Source organism: Bos grunniens, chromosome 4 (genome assembly GCF_055505025.1).
Source record: "Bos grunniens cultivar Pamir isolate PY7600 chromosome 4, Bosgru_T2T1.0, whole genome shotgun sequence".
In the NCBI taxonomy this organism is placed as follows: domain Eukaryota; kingdom Metazoa; phylum Chordata; class Mammalia; order Artiodactyla; family Bovidae; genus Bos; species Bos grunniens.
The window spans coordinates 6,339,804-6,354,675 of record NC_141168.1 but is presented as its reverse complement, the minus strand read 5'-3'; the positions used below and the strand labels follow the sequence as shown (position 1 = coordinate 6,354,675).

General features: G+C 55.1%; 1 protein-coding gene and 1 long non-coding RNA gene across 3 annotated transcripts in view; one reads left to right on the top strand and one right to left on the bottom strand.

Moving 5' to 3' along the window:
• SMARCD3 (SWI/SNF related BAF chromatin remodeling complex subunit D3) overlaps window positions 1-14,872 on the bottom strand; it is a 33,282-nt gene that overhangs the window by 12,263 nt on the left and 6,147 nt on the right. The gene's annotated exons all lie outside the window — the stretch shown is intronic.
• Window positions 331-6,259, top strand: LOC147373431 (uncharacterized). 2 transcript variants are annotated; one of them, XR_015161922.1, is made up of 2 exons: window positions 331-540; window positions 3,527-6,259. It is a non-coding gene; the product is annotated as an uncharacterized LOC147373431 (long non-coding RNA). The 2 variants fall into 2 exon arrangements; XR_015161921.1 differs by lacking the exon at window positions 331-540 and adding an exon at window positions 1,333-3,045.

The window sequence follows — 14,872 nt, the reverse complement described above, 5'->3', positions numbered from 1 at the left end:
GCAGGGGCGCCAGTGTGGGTGTCCCGGGGCCAGGACTCCCATCTCACAAAGGCCAGGATCCTCAGGGCTCAGCCCCAGAAGGGCGCTCAGCAAGAGCCACGCCGCCTGCTGGCTCCTGCTTCCCGCCCCGGGTGGGCAGGAGGGCCCCGGTTTCAGCGGGCAGGGTGCCCTCCTTCCCAGCTCGACACGGCCGATGGGCCCAGGCCGCGCTCCGGGCAGGCCGCGCGCGTGTCCGCCCGGAGCCGGAGTCCCCCCTGCCGTCCCCCCATCTCTCCTTCCCTTGCCGAAGCACCACCAGCACCAAATGGCAAAGCGCCTCTCCCCGCGCGCGCAGAGAGATGCGCCGCGACCGCCGGGACGGGCTCGGCAGCCTCCCCCCTCTCCACGGCGCCCGAGCGGGGGGCGGCCGGCGCTGGGGGTGTGTGGGGGTGGGCACGGCCCGGCCCGCGGCGGCCCTCCCTCGCCCTCGCCCGCCCGGGGAACCGGGCAGCGGCGGGAGCCGGCCCGGGCATGCGCACTGCCGCCTCCCTCGCGGTGAAGGTCAGCCCAGGGCCTAGCTGCGGGACTCAAAGGCGGCGGCGGTGGGGGGGGCGGGGGGATGCAGCCGAGAGACTTTTAACTCTTTCCCGGCGAGAGGATGGCCACCGAGGCTGGGCCGGGGCGCCCGGAGGGTCCCACCCTCCCGCCTTCCGCGGGAGTCCCCGCGGCGGGCACACGGCTGGGGGTGGGGCGGAGGGGGCAGGACGGGGAGGAGGGGCAGAATGGAAAGAAGGAGGCTAGGAGAGGAGGGAAGCCGATCGGGAAGGGAGGACGGCGAGGGAGGAACAAAGGAAGCCAGGCTGGAGGGGGAGACCGCGTTCCACCGCCCGCGTCCCCGTATCCCCAGCAATGAAGGTCTCCTTAGGGCCATGAAATTACCCCCACAGACTGTGTATGCGTGTGCGTGTGAGAGAGATTGAGAGGGAATGAAGTGAGACCACTGGATCAGGCTGAGAACCCCTGATTTTCTGTGTTCTGGCCCACCCCTAAACCCAGCTTCCACTTTCTCCGCTGGTCACTAAACGCCAGGGCATGCCAGAGGGGCCGAGAGGCAGCTCTGATCCAGCTGACCTGCCTAGCCCAAGCCCCAGGCCCCCAGGAAACCTTGGCTAGACCTCAGGTTCTGGCCCAGTCCCCAGGGCTGGGCCAAGAGGAGTCTGCACCCTACGCCCCACCTCTGGTGAGGGGCTTCCTCCAGCCAGCAGGCAGGACCTTGGTAGACCAGACCAGGGGCATGGCAGGCACAGTCCTCCCCCTCGTCCTAGCTACTCCCCCCAAGCCCTTCTGAGGCCAGAGTAGCATCCCTCCTCCTTCGAGGATGTTTCTGGGCCCAAGACCTGCTCTGCTGCTCTCCAAAGGGGCTGTCCGTCTCCGTGGGACTTTGTCTTTCTGTGTCAGTTTTGCAAACACAAGAGACACAAATATGATAGAAAGAAGCAAAAAAAAAAAAAAAAAAAAGTAGGGTGCCAAGACCGTCATGTGACCTTGGGCAAGTCACTGTACTTCCCTGTTCCCTGGACCTCTGGGGCTCAGACGGAAGGCCCATCTGGGATTCACAGCGTGTTCCCTCACTCCCCTCAGGGCCACCATTAATCAGGTCGGGCTTCTCTGGTGGCTCAGAACGGTAAAGAATCTGCCTGCTATGCAGGAGATGAGGGTTCGATCCCTGGGTCAGGAAGATCCCCTGGAGAAGGGAATGGCCACCCACTCCAGTATTCTTGCCTGGGAAATCCCATGGACAGAGAAGCCTGGTGGGGCTATGGTCCGTGGGGTCGCAAAGAGTCAGACACAACCAAGCAACTAACACTTCCACTTCCTGTAGCAAAAAGCAAGCCACACTGGCCTGGACCCATTCTGAGAGGATAGGTGGGTCTGTGGGGTGGTGTTTCTCCAGGACGCCGAGGGGTACTATCACTGCCCCAGATGGCTCCCACAGCCTCAGGGCACAACCCAGGGCATAGCTCTGCCAGAGTGGGGGAGCGGCAGGCAGGTAGGTGTCCCACAGAGCCATCCTTGCTCCCTACTCATCTTCCAGCACCCGTCTGTCTGGGTAGATTCAGTGGCAAAAGCAAGAGGGCTCCAAGCAGAAGGGGGCTTCTCCCTCTCTTTCTTGGGGAGTGGGGGTGTAGGTGCCTACCTCGCTACAAAGCCTGGGGAGACCCTCTCACACCCCCGAGGGGCTGCAGCCAGCACTCTGCCCTGCTGGCACCCCGGCCGTCTTCTTTCTTGGCGGACAGGGGCCCCATCCAGCACTACTGATTTCCTCTCCTGTTTGTCCCATAGCTGTCTGACACCTGTTTGACACCAGGAGAAGGTGCTGGTGGCCAGCACCCCAGCCCTCACCCCAGGAGGTTAAGCTCTGCTACAGGGCTCTGACCAGGGGGTTGGACGGAGTCCTGCGAACCACTGCATTCTGAGGCCGGAAATGTCACCTCAGTCAAGAAAACTGATACCAAAAAAAAAAAAAAAAATCATCCTTACTTCCTTAAAGGATTTTTTGGGAAATTAAGCCAAGTGGTAGCAGGCAGTGGAATGTACAGATAAAATGTCCAGGGGACCCACCCAAGGCTAGGTCTCCAGACCTCTGTAACTCCTTTAGGAGGGAAGGGTGAGCCCTGCTCACAGGGTCTGAAAGGGCCCCCTCTCCTCTTAACACTAAGGTGCCATTCTGCCCTGGTGTCCCCTGGGCCAGGGTGGGGGGCTGCCTTCCTGCCATAATGCCTTTTGTGTGCCCACTGTGTCCAGAGTCATCGAAAGGCCCAGACTCCCCTCAACTCCTGTACCCTGGGCCCCACAAGGCTCTGTGCACCCCTCTTCCGCAGCCATCTCCCAACCCAAGTTCTTCTCCATGTGGGCTGTCATAGGAAAGTGTCCAATACACTCAGCCATTTCTGTGAACATCTGTTTTGCCTTCTTGTGGCAGAAACCACTGAGTAACCACTCCCCCTGAAATCTTCTGTGCAAGGCAGTGGTATTCACAGAGTCCGCCTTGCCACTGGCCTCCAGGTGGGTTAGGACCCTCCTTGCCCCTCGCTGCTGCTGCTTCCAGACCCCTGGCTTTGCATCTTACCTCCATGGCGCCTTCTTTTCTGGAGCATCCTAGCTCCTGGCTCACAGCCATTCCCTCTGTCACCCCTGACCTCTTCCTGCTGCTTTCTCAGATCCTCATGGACAGTCCCTCCCACACGTCAGGGCTCTGGGTTCCTGGGCTGCCTCTCCTCCCGCGATTCTCTGCCCTCCCTCAGTCACTCATGCCAGCTTCACCTCTTGCATCCTTGTCATTCCAGCCCCACCACCAATCTCAGCCTTACACCCCACTCTCTGACCACCATCTCCCTGTCCAGCTCCCTGACATCCAAAGTCTGTGATGCCACTGGAACTGCTGGTCCGTTTCTCTGACCTGCACCCCTCATCACAAACACACCTTCTTACACTTACTCTTTCTTATTTTTAGTTATGGTAAAACATACCTCTGTGGTTTTTCCAGTAATCATGTACAGATGTGAGAGTTGGACCATAAAGGCCGAGCGCCCAAGAATTGATGCTTTTGAACTGCGGTGTTGGAGAAGACTCTTGAGAGTCCCTTGGACAGCAAGGAGATCCAACCAGTCCATCCGAAAGGAAATCCACCCTGAATATTCATTGGAAGGACTGATGCTGAAGCTGAAGCTCCAGTACTCTGGCCGTCTGATGCAAAGAGCTGACTCATTGGAAAAGACCTTGATGCTGAGTCATTGGAAAAGACCCTAACCCTAACCCTAACCCTAACCCAGATTGAGGGTAGGAGGAGAAAGAGGGTGACAGAGGATGAGACGGTTGGATGGCATCACCAACTCAGTGGACATGAGATTGAGCGAATTCCAGGAGATGGTGAAGGACAGGGAAGCCTGGCATGCTGCAGTCCAAGGGGTCCCAGAGTCCGACATGACTTAGCAACTGAACAACAAAAAACATACATAATGTAAACTTTACCACTTTTACTTCCCTTGCACATACTCTTGGCGCGCTTATTTAAGAGTTAAACCGGCTTTATCCACCCCTCCCCTGCACTCCAGGACCTGATGTGGCTGGAGAAGACACGCCACTGCAACGACCTGGCCCCACTGTCTTTTCTGGAGCTTGGACTTCAGCTGGCCTCATCTTGCCCACTGGCCCCCTCCTTCTCTAAACCATCAGGTCCTTCCCCGCTCTCAGTCTCCTATGTGAGTTTTCCACATCTTCTTTCTCCTCCAACCTCCTCCTCTCTCCCAGCTGATGCCCTTGCTTCTCCCTTCCCGGAGAAAAGAGAAGCTTCTGAAGAACTTCCAGAGATCCCACCATATCCTCCCACCTCCCGGCAACCGCTCCCCTGGTTCCTGCAGCTGAGTTCTCTGTGCTCCCACCTAAACCCGGCCATCCCCCTGCATATGAGCTGCTGTCCCCCGTCTGGAACGCTCTGGGCCGTGGCTCCAATGCTTCAGCCCCGCACCATGTTCCTGTTCCCTGCTCCACAATCATTCCTTGGAGATCTCATCCATCACCCAGTCTCAGAGTTGTAAATACCTTCTCTATGTTGACAACTCTCCAAGTTTTCCTCCAGCCCATTTTCTCTCCCAGCCCTTAGACTCACGCAGTGTCTACTCACACACTATCAGTTCCACCTGGATCTTGAATAGATTCGCCCACAACAAAACCCCCGCTCTCGCACCTCAAACACCGCTCGCTGCTCGCCCTCCTCACCCTGCTTCCCACTGCTTTCCACTTCTTCCGCAAGCTGGGCACATCCTGGAATCCTGTCTTTTTCTCCCACCCCACATCCAATCCGAAGGCAAGTCTTGTTGGCTCTGCATCCAGAACCCAGTGCTTCTCGCGTCTCCACGGCTCCCAGCCCACTCCAACCCATGAGCAGTGAATAAGCTGGCTTCCAACCTGGACCCCAGTGGTCTACTCTCAGCACACAACCAGAGGGGTCCTTTAGCAAAGGGAGTCAGATGCCATCACTTCTGCCCCCACAAACTCCCCCCATCTCATTGCCAGTGAGGGCTGAGTCCTGGGGGTCCCAGGACCCAGTCCCATCACCCCTCCCGGCTCCCTCTGTGTCCTTCTCCTGCACCCCCTCCCTCTTCTCTCTGCCCCTTGGAGCCTGCTGTTCCCTCTGCCGGGAACATGCTTCCTCCAGCTAACACTGTGGCGTCTCTAAAGTCCTTGTTCTAATGTCCCCTTCTCAATGGGACACTTCTGTCCACCCTGTTAGAAGCCTCCCTCCCCCTCTCCCTCCCCCCTGCACATTCTTCTCTCTTTCATCCTCCTGGGTTTCTTTCCGAAGTCCTGAACACCTTTCTTTGTCCTGTATCATCTACTTATTTAGTACATTAGCCTTTCTCTTCTCTTTCCCCCCTTGGAAGGTAAGCTCCGCAAAAACCAGGATCTTGATGTCCTGTGTGTGGATAAATCCCAAGGATCTGGCACATGGCAGAGACTCCAATATCTCAGGTATTAGGCGCTCAGTCGTGTCCGACTCTTGCGACCCCATGGACTGTAGCCCACCAGGCTCCATGGAATTCTGCAGGCAAGAATACTGGAGTGGGTAGCCATTCCCTTCTCTAGGGGATCTTCCCAACCCAGGGATCGAACCCAGGTCTCCTGCATTGCAGGCAGATTCTTTACTGACTGAGCCACCAGGGAAGCCCCAATATCTCAAAGGTGTGAGTAATGAGAACCCACTCCAAGTCTACTCAAGATTTCCAGCGTGTTTCCAAACGCTGGGCGATGTTACAATCTGTGCTTGAGGTTAGCAAGATTAACAGCAACAACATCAGCTCAAGCACTTTCATTAACTGGTCTAACTGAAAGGTCTAACTGTCCTGTGGGGGCTGGGATTCCCTTTCTAGAGATGAGGAAAAGGAGGCACTATATGACCTGCCCAAAGCTGCTATGCTGGTCTAGGGCTGGGACTGCAGAGCGGGTCTCCCAACGTCAAGGTCCCTCCCTGGCTTCTCTCCTTCACCTCAATCTGCCTCTCTGGTGTCCCTTCATGGAGAGCCTTCCTGCTGGGGACACACACACACACACACACTCCTCCACCTTCCCCAAACACCTGTTTTTTAAAGAAGGAAATCAAGATCCCCGGAGGCGTGCACATTTAAGCTGAATTACCCTCAATTATCTTTTAAAACTCACTCTCCAAAAATCTCAAGCAGAATGTTTCAAACATTGGGAATATAAATTCCAGAAAACTTGCCATCAAGGTGTCTAAAATTCATGTCAATGTGTTGGAGGAAGTTGTGTTAGTTCCTGTGTATGAATTACCTTTTAGCCAAAAAAATGAATCCTAGTTAAACTCTGAACAGGCCCCTGGCTCCTCGCTCCTGTGGGTGGATCAGTGGGCCCTTCAGGGGCTTCTCCTGGCTGGACAGATGGATGCATACGTGTGCATCCACAGAACTCCTGGCTGGTACCCACGCACATGGTCTACCATGTTGGGATGGCTCCCTGTCCTCCAGGAATCACCCCAGGTGCTTCCTTTGGGAGCACGTGGTTACCTGCCCACAGGCTGTGGGCAGCCCCAGTGCCACCTCGTCCTGCCTTCCTGATACCACTCGACGGTCATGGGTGTGGAGAACTCACAGGGTCCGATCTGGTCTAAGAAGGTAGGAGAAATGATCCGAGCAAAAGGCAGAAGTCTCTATCCGTGTGCAGAGGGCCCGAGGTTTCTTGGGGAACCAGGCAAAAGTATGTGGGATTGAGAGACAATGGTCTGGGAATCAAGGATGTCATGGTCAAAGCCAGGCCAGGCCCCTCCCATGTCCCCACACAGCACACCCCAGACGTCTCTGGGGCTCGAACAGCTGCTCATGAAGCCCCACAACAGGGCAGGCAGGGGGAGACAGAGTGGGTGGTCTCAGGGCCTGGACCTGATTGGGGGATCACTCCTGGTTTCCGCAAACCTGTGTAACAGGCCAGCAGGTGCCCTCACCCTGCACCTGTATAGTGAATCCCCTCCAGGTAGCCCCTTGGCCTGCCCTGACCCATGCCCTTATCCCAGATCTGGGCACTTGCCTGGGCCCACTTGCAAGCCACTCTGTCCTGGGCCAGAGCTGTGACCACAGGGCCTTACTGCCCTGCCCATTGCTCCATCTCTTCTGGGGTCCTGTCCTCCCAAAGGCCTTGAACCTACTGCCCTGGGGGAGGTCTCTGCAAGCTCCTCAGCGTGATGGCTCCGAGCTTGGACTCAAGAATGGGGCTTCTCACCTGTGGCAACTGTGGACATTTAGGGGCTGGATAATGCTTTACTGTGGGCTTCCCTGGTGACTCAGATGGTAAAGAATCTACCTGCAATGCAGGCAATGCAGGCTCGAGCCCTGGGTGAGGAAGATCCCATGGAGAAGGGAATGGCTACTCACTCCAGTGTTCTTGTCTTGAGAATCCCATGGACAGAGGAGCCTGGTGAGCTGCCATCCACGAGGTCACAGAGTTGGACATGACTGAGCAACTAACACACACACAATGCTTTCCTGTGGGGCCGTCGTGTATTGTATGATCTTAGGAGCATCCCTGGCCTCTATCCAATAAATTCTACCAGTACGCTCCTCTTCCCACCTCTAGACACTGTCCTTTGTCCCTAGAGGGTGAAACTGCCCAGGGTTGAGAATCACAACTCTAGAATCAGACAGTCTTGGGTTCATGCCTGGCTCAGCCCCTGCATGACCATAAATAAGTACAAGTCACTTGACCAGTCTGAGCCTCATTTTCCCCGTCGGCAAGACATGGAGCCCATCACCTAACTCATGGTGGATGTGAGGATTAAAACGATGTCGTATACGTGGGCAGACCAGCACAGCATCTGGCGCAGAGTAAACTGTTAATGAAGTGCCTGCTATTACTAGGTTCTGACGCTAAGCCTGCCGGACCTTGTGGGCTCGGCCCCTGCCTGACCCCTGGGTCCTGCTGCCGACCACCCCCCAGCTAGGGAACTGCTGAAGACAGGAGCCCTCAGAGCCCTCAGCTGCGGGCCATCAGGAGTCCCACAGGAGGGTAGCCGTGAGGGGTCGGCCAGGCAATTATTCACAGTGGCCAGGGAGCCACAGGGGAGTCTGGGTTCTACCCAAACCACTGGAAGCTTCTTTGACTGGAGAATGACCGTGAGTACACAGGGTGGGAGGGGCTGCAGGGAAGGAGGGAAAGGAAGACGCTGAGAAGCCACCACGAGTAGTGAATCAACTGGAAGGAAACCCTTGGGTCCAGGGAAGCTGAGGTTTGGGAGCTGCTGATGGAGGCATCTGAAGGACACGCGGGGCCTCCCACCACGCCCCTGACCCCTGACCCCCGCTGCTGGCCCCTTCCTGTGTCCAGTGAGCCCCCACTATGTGACGTCTTGTACGTGGTACCATTGATTCACACACTGGACACAGCCTCGGCCCCCCAGGACTCTGAGTTTGAGGACTGAGTGGGAATGGACGGGGCTGAAGGCATGGACAGCATGGAAGACAGAGAAGCACATGGCAGCTCCTGCCCCCGACGGTGAAAGCCGCAATGCGAGGAGGGGGGAGCAGAGGACCAGTGCACCTCACCCCAGAGCTCTGGGCTTCCTTGCGGAAAAGATCAGCAAATGCCCCCGAGAGCGTCCTCCTCGGAGGGACTGTGGCCTGCTGGGGCCGTTGGCCCTGGTGACTGTGGTAGGGCCACCAGCAGCCACAGCCAGGCCCCAGGGTGATGATGAAATCTGTGAGTTTCTGGGAGTTGCACCCAAACCCTGGCAGAGACAGTGGGGGCACCAGGGCTGAGGAATGGCAGAGCTGCCCGAGGACGGGCTGTGGATACTGCTGAGCCAAGTACCCACAGGGTACCAGACTGCCCACGTATCTGTGGAAAAGAACCGCTGGAGGCCTTCCACCACCTCCGCGTGTTCCCACACAGAGCCGGGTGCGAAGCTGCTGTCCGGCAGCCAAGAGGCCCAAGGGAGTCCGTGGTGGCAGCAAGTCAAACTGTTCCTCCGGGCCCTGGTTCCTCCTGTGGTGGGTGTGACCCAGGTCACCTCCTGGAGGTTCTGGCCACCCAGCACTCATTAACTCCCTTCTCATAAGACAGGACGCCACCTTCTGAAGGGGCTTCCCTGATGGCTCAGTTGGTAAAGAATCTGCCTGCAATGTAGGAGATGCGGGTTCAAGCCCTGGGTTAGGAAGATCCCCTGGAGAAGGGAATGGCTACCTACTCCAATATTCTTGCCTGGAGAATCACATGGACAGAGGAGTGTGGCTGGACAGTCCAAGGGGTCGCAAAGAGTCAGACACGACTGAGCGACTACACCACCACCACCACCACCTTCTGAAGGCAGCTCTCAAAGTCCCCTGTTATGGGAAAATGGTGTCCCCTCCCTCCACCCAATTCCTTTGCTGGAGACCTAACCCCAGTACCTCAGAACGTCATCTTTAGAGATGAGGTCTCTAAGAAGGTGACCAAGTTAGAATGAGGTGGGTCACTAAGGTGTCCCTAATCCAATATGGCTGGTGTTATAAAACTGGGGAGGTTACGACAGAGACAGGCAGACACAGAGACAATGTGAGGAGACACAGGCGGAAGGCAGTGGCCTACCAGCCACGGAGAGAGGTCTGGAGCCCAGCCTTCTCTCACAGCTCTTGGAGGGAACCAGCCCTGCCCACGTCTTGGGCTACCAGCCTCCGAACTGTGAGAGAATGCATTTCCATTGTTAAAGCCGCCCAGTCTGGCACTTGGTCTTGGCAGGTCTAGCAAACTTATCCTCTCAACACTGCTCCTCACTATTCCTTGGGCTCCATGCCCCCCAACCCAGCCGCTCCTCTCACAGCCTCTGGTTTGCCTGAAGCCACGGAACACAGGGTGCTCAGAACAGTGTGCTTAAATAAACAACGAGGTCCTACTGAATAGCACAGGGCACTTCATTCAATATCCTGGGATAAAGCATAATAGAAAAGTATATGAAAAAGATGGGAGTTCCCTGGCGGTCTAGTGGTTAAGATTCTGCGCCCTCTGACTGCCGAGGGTCCGGGGTCAATCCTTGGTCCAGCAAGTAAGAAAGCCCTGTGGTGAGGCCAAAAAAAAAAAAAGGATGTGTATATATGTATAACTGAATCACTTTGCTGTTCAGCAGAAATTAACACAACATTGTAAATCAATTCTACTCCAATAAAAAGTTAAAAAAAAAAAAAAAAGAGTGATGTGCTTATGAGCAGAACACAGGGCAGGCCCTGGGGGCTGGAAGACCTGAGTCTGAGTCTTCATTCCATCGCCTATCGACGGGAGGACAAAGGGCCAAGCTCTCTAGCCTCAGTCTCTTCGTCTCTAAGATGAGTTCAGCATCATTTCCCCTCTCTCACTGCATTATTGTGAGTAGGAAAATGGAAACAAGAGGACACGTGTGAAAATCCTCTAAGTCACAGAGGACTGAATGAAGTCCTCACTGTTCACAATACAGCACTCTCTGGTGAACACTCGCCCCACTTTGGCCTTGTACCGAATTTCCTGTCAATTAAAAACTTGACTCCCTTTCTATTTTGTGACAAAACATCTCTCCCCATTCTATACTTCTAAAGTTGCCTTTTTGGATTCGAGGATATTCCTCTTGTAAGAATTAAGTGGTTTTTCCAGCTCAAGAGCTTTTGGATCTCGATTCTTTCATCCAATATATTTACCTCCCCCCCCCCTTGCCAGTTGAGCATCATTCATAAATCCAGTGAGTGGGACCGTCTCTCTTCATCCAAATCTTTATGGAATGTACTGAAAAAGGCACAGGACAAGTCCTCTCTCCAAATGATCTACACCCTGTTGGCTTAGCCCTCAGTTGGCAGCAAATTTACTCAGTCACAGTAATACCCAGTGATGTGCTGGAGTGTCATGTTGGTAGTTTAAAATCAGCTCCGGTAGAGTATTTATACCACAGAAATTAGCAGATGATACAAATCAGATTTCAGCTCCCCCTTCCCACCCTGTCAAGAGCCAGTTGTAAATATTCACTAGCACACTGCATTCAGGCCACCTGTGTGTGTCTTACTCAAGCTACTGGGAGAAACTTTGTCAAGCTGTTTGGCCTCCAAATGAACACATGAATCTTTATGGAGCTTAACAGCTGATAAAACGGTTCAATATTCTTGATTTAATTTGGTTCTTTCAACATCCCAGGAAATTAAAAGTCTGGCTTTTGTGACCCATTGGACTGTAGCCCACCTGGCTCCTCTGTGACATTTTTCAGGCAAGAATACTGGAGTGGGTTGCCATTTCTTTCTCCGGGGGATATTCCTGACCCAGGGATTGAACCAAGGTCTCCTTCATTGCAGCAGATTCTTTACCTGCTGAGCCATCCACGAATAGGTTTACTATTAGTGAAAAGTGAAAGTGAAAGCCGCTCAGTTGTGCTCTGACTCTTTGTGACCCTATGGACTATACAGCCCATGGAATTCTCCAGGCTAGAATACTGGAGTGGGTAGCCTTTCCCTTCTCCAGAGGAGCTCCCCAACCCAGGGATCAAACCCAGGTCTCCCACATTGCAGGCAGATTCTTTACCAGCTGAGCCACAAGGGAAGCCCAAGAAGACTGGAATGGGTAGCCTACCCCTTCTCCAGGGGATCTTCCCGACACAGAATTGAACCAGGGTCTCCTGCATGGCAGGCAGATTCTTTGCCAACTGAGCTATGAGGGAAGCCCCATTAGTATACCCATTTTAAAGATGAGTAACACAGGTTAATGATTGACTTAGAGCCAGATCGCCAGTAGGGACTCAAATGCTCATGTTCTGATCTCAAGGTCAACATTCTCTTCCGCTCATCATCTGACTGCTCCCTCACCCCTGCTGGTTGTCACAAGCATCCTGAATTCCCCCAGCATCCCCTGCTCTGGGTTTACAACATGGACAAGTCGACAGGGAGCATGTCCAAGGCCCCGGCCCTTCCCATAAGCAGCATATCTCTGAGAACTGATGAATGATGCTTCTCTGCCTGGGAGAGGGTCCTTGAGTGTTTGACAAGACTCTGCATTTTGTTTCTGATTCACTGATGACAGGAGGCCACCTAAAATGACAGCAACCCTTCGTGCTGTGTGTCTCAGACTGGGGCCCCCTGAGAAACACTGATGTAGGGTTCAGGGCCTGAAGGCTAGAAGAGATGACAGGTGACAGGTGACAGGGTAAGGAAAGCTCGAGGTGGATGCTGCAAGCTGGGAGAGCCAGACAGGCTTCACTCAGCCCATAGTGCGTCTCAAAACACTTTTAAAAAAACCTTAAAAGTGGGAAGCTTTCATATAAAAAGCCAGATTCTCAGAATCTCTTAAAACACTGGAAATCTGGCAACACAGATGGAGTTGAGGGGCTCTCTTTCTGAAGGGGTGTGAGCTGTACAATCCACAGCATCCTGTTCCCTATTTTAGGGGTTGGTTGAGTCTCTCACACCCCTAGGGCATGCATGCGTGTGCACGCTAAGTCATGTCCGACTCTGTGACCCCATGAACTGTAGCCCACCAGGTTCCTCTGTCCATGGGATTCTCCAGGCAACAGTATGGAGTGGGTTGCCATTTCCTCCTCCAGGGGATCCTCCCCACCCAGGGATCTGAACTGGCATCTCCTGCCTTACAGGTGGATTCTTTACCAGTGGTGCCACGTGGGAAGTCCGTGTCCCTGGAGACCCAGCAATCAATGGGAAGTAGGGTGGATCTTGTAGACCATGACAACTAGCCTTTGACCTCTGCCTCAGAGCTGGGGTGAAAGGGGTCACTTATAAAGGGCTGGTTGCTTTGTCCTTTGGGGGCTGCGGTTTGGGTCATGGCCCTTCTGAGGAAGCAGTGGACAGAACTCAGCTGGGACTCTTCCCTGACCACTGGGACGTTCCCTAGCCTCTGTGTACCTCAGTTTCCCATCTTAAAAGTGGTGATGATCATATTTAACTCACAGTGTTGTGGTGAAGATAAACCAGTTAAGCCACAGGAGAGTCTGCAAACCCCAATAAGCCCTCGGTCTACACTGGCTGTCCTAGTCTGACCCCAGCCTGCTTCCCCGACTTTCTTTCTGAAGTCGCAGCACTGGGCCTCAGGTGCTGCGAAGAAAGTGGGGTCTGTCCACCCCCCAGGGGGCATATTTTCTAAGACAGTTTTCTCCTGAAGGAATGGGCCTGGGTAGAATGGGAGTAAAGGAAAAAGCGAAAGAAGAGTCGCTCAGTCGTGTCTGACTGTTCAGGACCCCAAGGACTGGAGCCCGCCCCCAGGCTCCTCTGTCCATGGGATTCTCCAGGCAAGAATACTGGAGTGAGTTGCCATTCCCTTCTGGGGCGGGGGAGGGGGGGGTATCTTCCCCGACCCAGGGATCGAACCTGGGTCTCCTGATTGCAGGCAGGTTCTTTACCATCTGAGCCACCAAAATAGGGGGAGGGGTGATAAAATTGGGGCTCAGAGGGGAAACAGGCAAGAAAAAGCAAAAGCACATGATGCACCTGCCAGTGGGGGCAGCGGGGAGTGGGATTCGCAGACTGGCGGAGGTCAGCCTCCCCTCCCTCTACTCGGGCCCGCCCCCACCGGCAGTACCTTCCCCAGCGCTGGCATCGCCTCCTCCAAGCCCACCCACCTGGCCCGCGCTGTTGATTCAGCTGCGGAGACCGGAAGGAATCTGTTTGCAAGTCCAGGACAGACGGAGGACCACACTTTTTTTTTTCCAGCTAAAAAAGTCATGAAAGGCCAAGAAGGCAGGCCTCCTAAAGACTGCGTCCGGCTGGACGGCCAGATGCTGCTGGAGAGATAGCGGAGGCTCACAAGGTAACAAGGCTCACAAGTTCTCAGAACCGGCCCGGAGATGCCCTTCTTGCTGGGGGGTGGAGGTTGCGGGGATTGGGATGGGGGCGTGCGGAAAGCCCCCGGGGCTTCTCGCCGACTCCAACACAACCCGCGGCAGTAAGCACAGCAGGCTGGAATCTACGGAGACACGAGTCACCATAGCAGTGCCCTGGGGTCCACAGACGACACCTGGAGGTGGCACAGCGCCCAGCATCACGTTTTAACCCAGCGGTGATGAGGGGCCGAGGCCAGCCATGGTGTGCGGGCCTTGAGCAGAGAGCTCGGTCTGCAGCATTGCCTGAACCTTTCTAGACGAGGTAGTAAGCCTCGTCTTAACTGCAGACGCTGAGCCTGAGAGCTAAGTGCTTCTGCCCAGGTCGGCTGGGGCAGGGACCGGGCAGAGTTCAGTCTCTAAGAAGGCTTGGGGGACCTGGAAGCCTATGCATCCTGCTCTCCCAGTGGGCGCCAAGGTCCGAGCAGCCGGCACAGGCCCCCAGGTAGGGACTGTCTGAAGAGATCAGAGCTGGACGTTCCCCAGAGCAGATGCAGGGCCTGTGGGAGAATTGCCTCCAAGCTGCTGGAGGCTGTCAGATGTGGAAGCAGAGGGCAGAGTTCAGTCTCTAAGGAGGCCTGTCATGGAAGCAGAAAAGAGGTCCATCCTCTGTAACTCCAAGGGCAAGACCAAGGTTGCGGGAAGAGCCTCCCTCACCACAAAAACGACTGAAGAGCGGATGGATTTCCTGGATCACGGTGAACAGGTTCTATCTTCGAGGGACTGCCCCAGGTGTGGCCCCCCAGAGCAGCTCAGGTGTTGGCAGGTCAAGGCGGGCAGGCCGGGAAGGCCCACCCTTGGGTTGTGGGCGCATAGAGAGTGTGGGGTCAACAGTGCAGAGGGATCTCAGGCTTCTTTTAGGGTCAGCTGTCAGGGCCACCTGCTCTCTCCTACTGCCTTATTCATCTGCTCATTCATTCAAGAAAGTGAGAATTCCCTGGTGGCCCAGTGGTTAGGACTCTGCGCTTTTCACTGCTATGACCCAGGTTCAACCCTTGGTCGGGGAACTAAGATTCC